This window comes from Pararge aegeria, chromosome 14, assembly GCF_905163445.1.
Source record: "Pararge aegeria chromosome 14, ilParAegt1.1, whole genome shotgun sequence".
NCBI classification, from domain to species: domain Eukaryota; kingdom Metazoa; phylum Arthropoda; class Insecta; order Lepidoptera; family Nymphalidae; genus Pararge; species Pararge aegeria.
In genome coordinates this window covers 10082769-10095371 of record NC_053193.1, presented here as the reverse complement: position 1 = coordinate 10095371, position 12603 = coordinate 10082769, and positions in this window count along the sequence as shown.

Below are 12603 nucleotides of genomic sequence, written 5' to 3'. Positions count from 1 at the left end.
TTTGTTGGTTTGTCTTTCCTTTACGCAGCGAAGGGGCAACGGATGACGTGAGTTTTTTCACTGAAATTTCAATATAGTAGTTTATGGGCCGTAAAATGACACAGCCAGTGGGGGACGGTCTTGACCAGAGGAGAGCAGTAAGTTGTCAAAAATCCTTCTTCTATACGAGATACTTTTATGGTAATCAGCAATATTGTGCAGGTATGAAGTGCATGCTACTGGACTTCGACTTCTTTTTATCCCGGAACCAATACATGGTTCCTATTCGATAGGTCTAAGCAATTGTATTGATAACCTTTGAATTAAATTGTCTGAACAGAGTTTAAGAAACACAGAAGAAGAATGCTTGCTGCCGTCGCTTTAAGTATTAGTAAGTATTATTTTAAAATAAGTTTTATATAGCATATCCTTTGTCGTCCATCAAATAAGGATTATAATTCTGAAACACGAGCTTCAATAATCTATACTTATAATAAAACTGTAACTGGAAGATTTCTGTACATTTAATATTTTTTGAAAATTTTGACCGGGGGATGCTTTATAATCGATACTGAGTCTAAAACAGATTTTAATTACATTTTTGTCCGTTTGTCTGTCCGGGCATCACGTGAAAACTACTGAACGGATTTAAATAAAATTTGATATAGTGGTAGTTGATACTCCGGGTCAACATATAGGCTACTTTTTATTCCGATAAACAATAAGCTTCTCCCGGGAAATGAGATGAAATTTTTTATCAATTTTACTTTATAGCTCCGTTAAATTTGAACCGATTTTAATAATTCTTTTTTTTATTTGAAAGTGTATACTATCAAGCAAGTATTATATTTTAATGAAGATCTGGTAAATATTGTCGGAGATAAAGGACATAATTCATCATAGATAACAGCGAGTCGCAAGGCATCTGGGACAACGATCTAATGAATGCGTACCATCCTACTTATGTTATAAATGCGAAAGTTTGTGAGTATGGATGTATGAGTGGATGGGTGTATGTATGGATGGATGGACATGGATAAAGTTATCATTATTACTTACAAAAAAGTCCGGGAGGCTAAATGTCTAACTGTTAAGATACAATAAGATACGCTTTTTGTTATAATTAGTCAATCAAAACACGGGTACAATCTTAAGATGGTGACGTTCCTATCAGATCAAATAAATAGTTTTATAGTTAAAATTGATTATGTACCTGCAAATTACTCACTAAATTATTCAAACTGCACCTATCTTTTAGACGTTACGACGGATATAGAAATGCTAAAAGATATTAAATCCGATAATAACCGATTTAATGCAGACGAAGTTGCGCGGGTTAGCTAATATTTAATATTACTGCTTTAGGCGACGGTAGTAAGTTCCAAATACTTTTAACTACTTGCTTCGAAATCTGTTTTGGCACTTATTTTATAAATGCGAATACCATTAATTCGTAAAAGGAGATACAGTGCAGGCGAAAATGCAGGCAGGGCTTGTACCTACATACATTAAAATCGACAAGTTCATACTCAGATTTTTTGAAATGGGACCGTTTCTGATTGCGTCATCATAATTAATATCAACCCATTACCGGCCCACTAAAGGGCACGGGTCTCCTATTAGAATGAGGGTTTGGTTGTGCACCACGCTTGCCAACTACGGACTGGTAGACTTCACACACCTTTGAAAACGTTATGAAGAATTCATATGCATGTTTCCTCACGATGTTTTTCATTCGCCGTTGAATCAAGTGATATTTTATTAGTTTAAGTTAAAACTTGCATGTTCAGTTCTAATTAAGCTTAGCCATTATATCATGTGGAAGAAGGAGAGTAATCGTTATCGAATCTTATCGCGAAGCTCTGAAACAGAATGGATAATATTACTACTACTAGTTTAAAAAGTCGGTGGTTATATTCTGCGTGAAACGAAAAAGCTTGTCTCAGTCAATTCGCAAAGGCGAACGGCCTTTGATACCATGGCAGTTAAAAAACAAGTGTAAATTTTCGCACAGTTCGAGTAAAGAATAAACAAATTTTGGGTTAACAAACTTACTTTACTGCAATAATACTTAGTAAGTAATAAAAGTCTGATGACTTTAGTGTGCGTTTTTTACTTGAATTATTTTATATTATATCTTATTAGTCTCAAGAACTCTCCTCTGATTACGTAATCACAGGGATGTTATGAATCAGGAAAGTGACTTTATTACATCGTTAGGAAAAAGGTTCAATGGACCGCAGTTAACTAATTTTATATCTACTAAAAGATGTTGAGAAAGTTCCCCGGGTTTTCACCAAAGATCAGTTATAACTTATCTATAAGAGTCTATGCAGGATAGCCTTTATGCATGCTCTTTATACAGCCGCACAAAGTTTCAGATTATTGTGGTTGTTTTAGTTTTAAACACCAAAGCTAAAGATTTTATTATGTTTATTTATTATCAAAAACCTATTATTTAAATTAACATTCAAGTTATAATAAAATAACTATTAGTGTTAATGTTGACAATTGTAATAGTCAAATAGTATTATATTATGTATGTATAAATATTAAAAAAAAACCACCCATAAAGGGGGCAAATAGGGGTGATAATATAATGATAATAAACACAAAATATTAATCCTTCTTTTTTTCCATTTCTGAGAAATGGTAACGGGTATCATAACCGTTTCCTCAACGCAAAGGCTCTTTCGAGTTAAGCAAAACTAGTAATTTGTTGGCGCAGGCGGCCAAGTGGACGCGGTGGGTACAAAGTTTGAATGGGAAACTTATCAGATGTGACTTGTAATAATATAACTGTGTGTTTATTTTTTGTTTGAACGCGCTTATCTGTGCAACTATCAGCCGAATGAGTAAATAGTTTTTTGCATCAGATTGCCTCAAACTCAAGGAAGGTAATTAGGTAAACAATATAATTAAAAAAAAAATTTAAGCCTAATGGGGTTTGATAGGGAATGAAAGTTATAAGTATTAGCACGCGCTAATTTCTGGAAAAAAAGCCAAAATTTTTCTGCGTTACTGAGCACAATAATTGTTCCAGAAAAATGTCGCAAAAACATCACGCCACTTAGGTCCTTATACGTAAATATATCCTACTTAATATAAACTCCTTATACGTAATACGTACGATGCGACGGATTGTATATACGAGTAATTAGTATAGAAAAGCGAAAGAAAGTTTAATTCAAGTCATAGCTATGGGACACTTATCAGAAGTTGTACGCGGACGAAGTCGCGTGGAATCACTAGTCCTGATATAAAAAGAAACATCAAGAGTTATGGTTATTAACCTTACCTACGTTGCACTCAAATGAAATGCACATAATTATTACGATCGCTCGATCGATCTAGTGTTTTTTTGCCAAGCTCTCTCAAAGTATAACCTATAAAACCTTTTTTTTATAATCAACAAATTGCAACTGCTCTGCAAATAATATTTTGGTTCGATATCTGAACATTAAGTGGAAGTTTTCTTATTAAATTAAAAAGATTCCCATCGATGCGGAATGTATTCGCTAAGTGTTCTAAAACTCTATCTAATTGTCATTCATAGTCCAAAAATATTTATAGTTAACCTGTATAAACTAATATAAAAACATTTTCTTTTCAATGCTTGGATTGTATCACCATTTCCTAATTAACACCAACAACACGCACCTACGTGATATGTTTCACACATTAGTTATTGGTCCTTCAAACACTACACTTCCCGAGAATACAAATAAACTTCATTTATAAAATAAACAATAGATTTTAATGAATTCACCGGCTCGATAAACCGCAGACCGCGCACTGGTAAGGTTTTACGCCATACAAAAATAAACAATGACCGGAGATACCGAATTTTTCTTCAGAAACTCTCTGGCACAGCAGTGATATTTATAGGCAAGGCGTCAAAAATTCAATTGAAATATAATTTGTACTAATTCCGTTATACACTAATTACTGAAGTAAACTAAATTGGCCGTGTGGTGACGGCAGGACAGCTTGCAGTTGTCACCACTCAAACTCTTCCCGCGGGTGTCGTACGAGCCGACTACGTACGACTGAGCTAAATTCCCTTAAATTTAGCGGGGAACGGGCAGTAGCGCTATGCCGTCTACAACTTACTGAAATCACCAACCCTTCTGCCCAGTGTGGTGATTATGGGCAAACCCATCCGTTGGGAGAGGCCTTCCAGCAGTAGAAACTTACAGGCTATTGAGTAATTTTGGACGGCCGATTGGCGCAGTTTGCAGCGACCCTGCTTTCCGAGTCCAAGGCCGTGGGTTTGATTCCCACAACTGGAAAATGTTTGTGTGATGAGCATGAATGTTTTTCAGTGTCTTGGTGTTAATATGTAAATTATAAGTATTTATGTATATTATTCATAAAAATATTCATCAGTCATCTCAGTACCCATAACAAAAGCTACGCTTACTTTGGGGTTAGATGGTTATCATGTGTGCGTTGTCGTAGTAATTTTTTTATATATAATATAAAAAATTATTTATTGATGAAAATAAATTGATTTCAAGAGGCGTAAATATGAAAACCTACTAAACTAGCTATCGAAAAGGGTTATCGAGTCTACCGGTGATCCTATAGCGGGCAGTTACCTCGGCCAGCGAATTAGTTTGGCCATCCAAAGGAGCAATGCTGCCAGCATCTTAGGAACTGTACCTCGCGGCGGTGGTTCGAAGACGTTTTAGATTTTATATAGTTTTAAATAGTTTATATTAGGTTATATTTAAAAAACAATTATTTAAAAAAAAAATGTAGGTCTTCAAAACTAATATTCCCAGTAGAAAGTCACTATTTCCATATATGTGCAAAAGCTTTGTTTTTTATTTCGCTACAAGTTACACTAACTTGGAGTGGAAGAAGAGCTAACTTACTTACCCTTAAAAGCCATCTCACAAATGAAAGCAAAGTGATGATGCAGTCTATAATGGTATAGACTGCATCATCATTTAACATCACACACATAACAGCTAACCTGTTATGGGGATGACAGTTGTTTTAAACCCATAACCCAAGGTTCTCTAATTAGCTATGACCAACGGCATACGATCGAAACTGTCTTATGCAGTGAGGAAATTAACAGATGTCTTCACAGTCTACGACTAGTTTACCATCCTGCTGGTTATGACGTTCCGCCAAGCGGTCGTGCGATGGATGATACGTTGGAAACTAATTCGAATTACCAATTGATCGATTTACTCCTAAAGATGCTCACGAAATGTAACTTGTATACAGATTATGTTTTAGAGGATGAACACACAAAACACATACAAAATCAATAACTTGAGATAATTTAGGTGATGATATCGTTTTTAATGACAATAATTGGTTTGTTAAAGGTTTGTAATACTTTATAGCTTATATGTATTTATGATTAAATCTATGAAAATTATTCATTATCGCTTAAACCCTTTTTACACGTATTGAGCAGGCATTTTCTAAACCGGCTTTAGTGGTTTAAGAGTAAAATATAGTTTTTTTTATGTATCTCGTCAGTGTTTATGCGATTTTTTATATTAACTTATTAATGCAAGCCATTTCTAAGCTATGTAAAATATTATTCAAAGTCACAAAACTTACCTAAAGTATCAATCTACACTTTCTAATTTCCAAAGTTGACAAACTCGAAATAACGAGTTAATATAGAATTTAATAATAATAAGTTGTCAAACCATTGATATTCTAACCACTTTAATTATAATAAAGTAACGCCACATCAAAGTTCAATTGTCTTTTTAACTAAAATAGTCAAGAGCACATTCTTCCAACGGCCAAACTAAGCATTAGATGGAAAATAAGCGTAATTATAAGCCGCGTCGTTGATCTAATGGTTAGCGTGTTTGACTGCTGATCACGAGGGTCAAGAACTGATAGGAATGGTGTTTTTCTGACAAGAAATTCTCAGTAACGGTGCAGAGTTAGTATTGTACAACCTCTTGCCTTAGATATCGAGTTAATCCTTCGGTCCTAGTTATTATTAACACTAACTGTGATCATTATCAACTCTTAACCAGCCAACTACAGCCTACAGGGCACGGGTCTCCAAGAATAAGAAGGGTATAGGCGTTGTCCACCATGCTGGCCACGTGGGGATAGGTAGACTTTGACTTTTGAGAACATTGGATATAGAGAACGCTAAGGAATGCAGGTTTCCTCACTATGTTTTCCTTCACTGTCAAAGCAAGATATATTTTAATTGCTTAAAAACTAAAAACACAGAACTTCGGAAAGCTACAGGTGCGTGCCGGATATCTCGGTTCCTTTCGAAAGGGAGGCTGTAGCTCTGACTATTAATTAGGCTATGAACGTATGATAATTATGTATAGTTAAGCCTGCCAACCCACATTGAAGTAGCGTGGTTGGTCTATGCTCTACTTCCGTTTTTCCTGTATGAGAGATGACATGTCGGGCATTGATAAACTGATGGTGAATAGGAAGCGTGATTATAAACCAGTTGACTGTGTAAGGATGAACCTCATTGCGAAAACGAGTTTTACGGAAAAAGTGTGACAACGACAATTATTAAACAGACAAAAAGTTTTTATTGCGTCTTCATTTTTACGACAGCACAAATGCAAATGAACTTGAAACTGTAGTCAAAATCATTCTTCCAAATTCTTTCATAACTTTTTGTTTCAAAACTGGTCGTGGTGCGAACTAAATAAGCAAAAACTTAAATAGTATGCTGAACTAAAGGTACTTGAAATGGACTTGGAAAACCACAGAATAATTATAACTATTTTAACAAGGCAGGTAAATAAATAAACGCTGATTTAAATGCAATTTTACTCAGGAAATAGAAAACTTTGTATTGAGGTATTTTAATATGTACCAAACTCGATATCATATGTAACGTTGTTTTTATGTCGTCATTGTATACTTAATTAACAAAAACATCACGTAGGCACTAAATAAATCAGCTGAAACAATATGCAAAAGTACAAACAACAAAGAAAATACACTTAAAAATTACAAAATTCAACTTATTTCTCTCGTTATAATATAATTCAATGGATTGTATTTAGGTACCTACTTACAATATTTTCCTGTTAATAGAGTTTATCTGACCGGTAAATTAATTTACGAAATATTTATCTACCTGAGTAAGGTAATGATTAGAGACTATTCTAAATAAAATCTATTATCACTCACACTTTCGTTTTTTATAAGAGGCATAACATCTCAATACGCAGTGTCTTTTCACGCTCTACCAATGCTGTGCTGCCCGTTGATGTATGACAAAACACCGAATTAGGTACTAATCCAACGTTATGTTACGTATTAAAACACACAGCGGCTTTAGTTACCAAACATCCACTAGCTTAGTGTATCATCTCCTCGAAGTTAGGTTGCTTCAATTAAATATCATTAAGTAGTAGTAAAGTTATTGTGACAGAGCTCGTCAGGGAAAAACTGCCTACCGCCACCCTTTGGCTACCATTGCTTGTGTCTGATCTGAAAGACGCGATTTCCGGTGTCATCACAGGCGCATTAAGCCTCATGCGCCTGTGATGACACCGGAAATGACACCTTCGCCACAGGTTGATTGACACATTGCAACGCAGTTTATATAACGTATTTCTTGGATGGCCTGCAAAGTGTTGCTGTAGGCGATAGTTTTTGTCTTACCATCAGCTGGTAGGAAATATACTCTGTAGGTCAATTATAAGTATAAAAAATAAATATTAAAAAAAAAACATATTTAAATCTCGCGTCTAACACTAATAGTAATAAATGTGCTGTAAAATAATAAGTTAGGTTCACTAAAAATGCTATAGGTACTTGTGAAATCTGTACTTATACAAATATTATAAATAGAAGGCATTTCTTTGTTGGCTTACAAAATCTCCCACTATTTTGTTAATTTAAATTTTAAAAACTTATCCACTTGAGTAGTTTACATCGATTTTTCATTAATTTAACATAGTTATACCATTATGCTTGATAGAATCTAAACAAATACATTTATGTGATTATTATTATATTTGATATTGTTACGCAGGTATCGGATAAATCGGCAAAGTTAATGCAGGTTGAAAATATTTTTGATATGTTTTCATAAAAATAATTTAGAACACATTTATTTTATATCAAAGACCCATTAGAACAAGGGTTGATTTTTTCAATCGCCAAATAACTTTAACTGAATAATTTAATAGCTTTTGTGTGGGAAATAGTCATATGAAATTTAATCCTTAGGCACGTTACATCAATGTCCCAAATCAACAACGTTACATCAACGAATCAACCCCCGTATTAAAAAATCCAATCCAATAGTTACTTACCCGGCGGCCATTGTTTTATCCTCTTACTGCACTTGTCCATAACTGAATGTTCTTCGTCTGCTTAGCTACGAAGAACGGCTACAACGCAATACTGATCATGCCGGGTGGTAGGGCTTCCGCATCTCAGGCCCCTCTAAGTAAATTGAATCCATTCACAAATAATACGATCGCTTAGTAAGACGATGTTACATTTTCTCCACAGTATGAAAAACAACTGGCAAGGTTACTCACTAAAATCAAGTACAACGGGCTTTTAGTTTCTGCATAGATAGCTAAAAAGTTTTCGACACTTATTTTCATTTTATAATTACGGTCACAACTTATTTAATTTTTACGCGTTTAGGTGTAGTTGCTCCATTTTCCATAACCTGCCTATTAATGTGTAGCTTACTTTATTGTAATTAATGTGGAAATGAAAAGTAAATGAAGTACTAAATTAATAAATAGTATACCTATTTACATATTTACACATAGTTTCCAAAGTAGCTTGTGGGTGTACGGCGAAGTATTTGAGCGGATGAACTTTAAATATGCTTGGTTTATTACTTTTATATAGGTTTGTTTGTTTAGCAAAACCGATCTTAGTGAAAGGCACGTAATATATTAAAATTCAATATCAAGAGCAGCCAACTTTATTAAAAACCCAAAACAAACGTGGGACGAAGAAACGGGCAATAGCTAGTTTTTTTAAAAGTCATTACCTAAGATTACGTCTATTCAAAAAACGGTTACGGGATTCGATAGAGTCGTAAATATCAATTATTTACATCTGCCATTACAGAGCAAGGTTGTATGCGACAACATAAAACTTAAAGCAGTAAGTAAAAACATAACATTACAAAACGCACGTGTCTGTCATTAGGTTAGTCACTAATTACCATTAGTCACCTGAGACACGTGCGATCCGTTGCATTGTATCGGAATTGCATTTTGGGTATTTTTTCCTATTTACCGCATTTTTTTTCCCTCGTAGGTCTAGTGGTTAGGATGTGCAGCTACGGATGTCGAGGTCCTAAGTTCGATTTCCAGTTAAAGCCAAACTTCGTTAGGCATTGCTTTTTTCTTTCTCTTAAAGATTTTTTAGTACTGGCACCGGCAGAGGCAAGCATAGAGGGTATGCACAGGGTATGCATATGATATAAAATGAAGAAAATCACCAGTACGAGTTATAAATACTTAAAAGTAGGCTTTTTATAACTCTGACAATGCCTATCCTTAAGTTTTTTATAACTCGTACTGGAGATTTTCTTCATTTTATATAATCTTCATAACCTGTGCATACCCTCTACGCACGCTACTGGGTACTGGTACTGAAAAATCTGAAACGCCTATTTCATAATAAAGGTTATGAAATGGAAACCGTCAACGCCCTTGTCTCTTAGAGCACGTACAGCCATCCGGCTATCATCACTAATTTGAAATGACCCGGATTGGAGTAGCTTGGTGTGTCTATTTTCTTAAACTATCTATTTTCCAAGAGAAAGGCTTGTGTCCAGCAGTGCGACTTAAATAGGCTGCGGATGAAGTTGAATTACCCTTTAATTTTTATACTGTTTTACATACTAGAAATCGCCATTGATGATCCTTTAAGTACTCAATTACTTATTAACGCAGTTATATTTGTTTACCTACAATAAAGTAGGTTGAGGCTGTAGGACATATTATTATGGCACTGAAACGTGGTCGCTAACTACCTATGTGGCCTCAACTTGGCCTCATAATATGTAAGCTGAGGACCGCTATGTGTGCGATGGAGAGAGCTATGCTTGGAATATCTCTCCGTTATCAAATCAAATAAATTTATAGAAAATAACGTAGCAAAAGGGTACTACAAGGTAGGGCCTCCAACCAAATTAGAAATCATGAGTTTCTCAAATTGGTCGAACCCAATCTCATCGAACCCAAAACCTATCCCTCGTATACATCCGGCTCGGCGATGAGAGCTGCACCAAAGAGATCTTCATATCTTTGTCATATCTTTAGGAATATTGACAATGTGTTTTCCCATTTACGAGTATATACTGCAGTGTACATAGTTTATACGATCACGATATGGCATATTACGGTAATCCCCTTTGTATTCTTATTTATCGGTAATGCAAAATGTTCCACTAATTCATTTGTTTCTGATAATTATGAAACTGGAAACCCAAAAACTATGGTTTTTACCTCATTATGAAATATCCGTTGATCCGCTTTATACTTCTTTACCTTTCCTTCGATTTCGTTTGCGTTATTTTCGATATTTTTGGATTCTACTGGAAACGTTTGTTTCTTGGGATAAATAGTATCAAAAAATGTTATGGTTTTGGTAACTACGAGAAGTGTCTCCAGATTGCAGGCTGTTTCTTTACAAAATCTCGTTAAGACTGGTTTAGCTGCGAGGCTTAATATAAGTTACCATAGATTTATTTTAATCCTGTGAAAAAGATTTCCGTTATGACCATCTCCAAGTAAAATATGAGCCAAATTGTATTTAGCTCAAATATAATGTTGCATTCATTAAATTAGAAAAAAAAGATAATATGTTTCTTACTAAAAACTATGCAACACGGCTAACGGACCTAAATACTACATGCCAACCGGTGCCTCCGTTAATTGAGCACAAAACTCAATGCTCAAATAACAGAAACGCCAGGATAGTGCAAATAATAAATGAGTAGAATAGATTACAATCGAAGTTGTTGATTACTAGGAATGAGAAAAGAAAGGTAGATCAGTTATTTATTGTGATAGAGGACAGACGTTAAATGGTTCGACACGTCACATGACAATATATTCAAAATTAACCCTTGCCACCAATATGAGGGTCTTGATTGTTGGAATTCCCTGAAATTAATCTTTTACGTGCGATTCAAACAAGGGTACGACTTAGTTTAACAATAACTGAGACATATTAGATCAGAACTTTTTTTTTTTTTCACATGGGGAAATCCTCATGGATACCACCGCGCCACGGGGAGTTACGGTGATTATGTCAGACTCATACCGACTAAAACCCCACGGTGTTCCTACCAGTCGCCTGAAGGCTAGGTCACGGGAATGCTTTCGCACTTAGTTATATTACCCGCGCGTGCACTTCATACATGCACAAGAGCACTACATTTTCATACAACTGTCAATGGAGGAGGATTTTGCCATTTTATGCCATTTTACTTCTTTATCCATACCCTGGTCCAAATTTCTGTGCACGCCACTGGCAACAGTATTCTGATCTGCCGACTCCACGCGGCATAATTCTGATTCAGTCAGTTAGTAATTTTACAGCATAATATGTTTTTAAGAAAAGCCACCAGCAGCAGGTACCTAAATCAACTAAACCAAGAATTGTCAGTAAATAAGTAGATATTTGGTTAGGTCAGGGTAATAATATTTATGTTTGCAAAATAAATCGTCCTAAAACAACATTATAATTTTAATGCCAGGATTAAAACTAAAAGAATTATAAAAATAATAATACACTTGGTTAACCATGTGCCCAGTGTGCTTCTATGACGTGGGCCAAGATGTAAAGCATAGGTATAATGCTATTTTTGTATCCCTGTTTGATGTCGACCAAGGCACAAATAGAACTAGTAAGTTATAAAATATAATTTTAATGTAAAGTTGAATCTCTTAAATTAAAAAATCGGAAATTTCCCACAATCTTCCGACACCCGTTTCGCCACTTAAATGTTAAATCTTCCAGATGATAAATAGCCTATGTTACTCCGTATAGTGCTTTAGGGCTATACCTCTACCTAAAAAAATCCCTTTAAATCGGTTAAGCCGATTTACTCGTAGAGACAGATGGACATCAATTTAGAAATTTTATTTTCGAGTTCTTTTTTATGTGAATAAAAAAAACCATTTACATTTGAATCTTTTATTAAACTATAAAAGTACAAAATGGATTTCAAATATAATAAATAAATTCTAAAATATGTATCGCTTGTATCCAAATCGTTATAATACAAAATGGTTTATATTTCGCTTTTAAGTTTATGAAACTTTTACATTATCTTTAATCACTTGTGTTTACAGCCGTCATGGTTGTAAAAAACATAATTTAAAAATAATAATGGTAAGTTTACACACTAGCTTAGTTTAAAATTAAGTAGTGGTAACTTAACAATCACATAATACGCTAGGTAACAAAAAATATCATTTTGACTTTGTTACAGTTAGCGTTGGTATGGTAACGTACATAATAATAATTATACTAAATATACGAGTATCTAAGGAAAGTAATAGTTTTACAATAGCATATTATATATCTAAAAGATAATAATAAATGTTTTCATACATACAAAATAGAATAAACATAAATTAAAAGTTGATCAGTTATTAACAT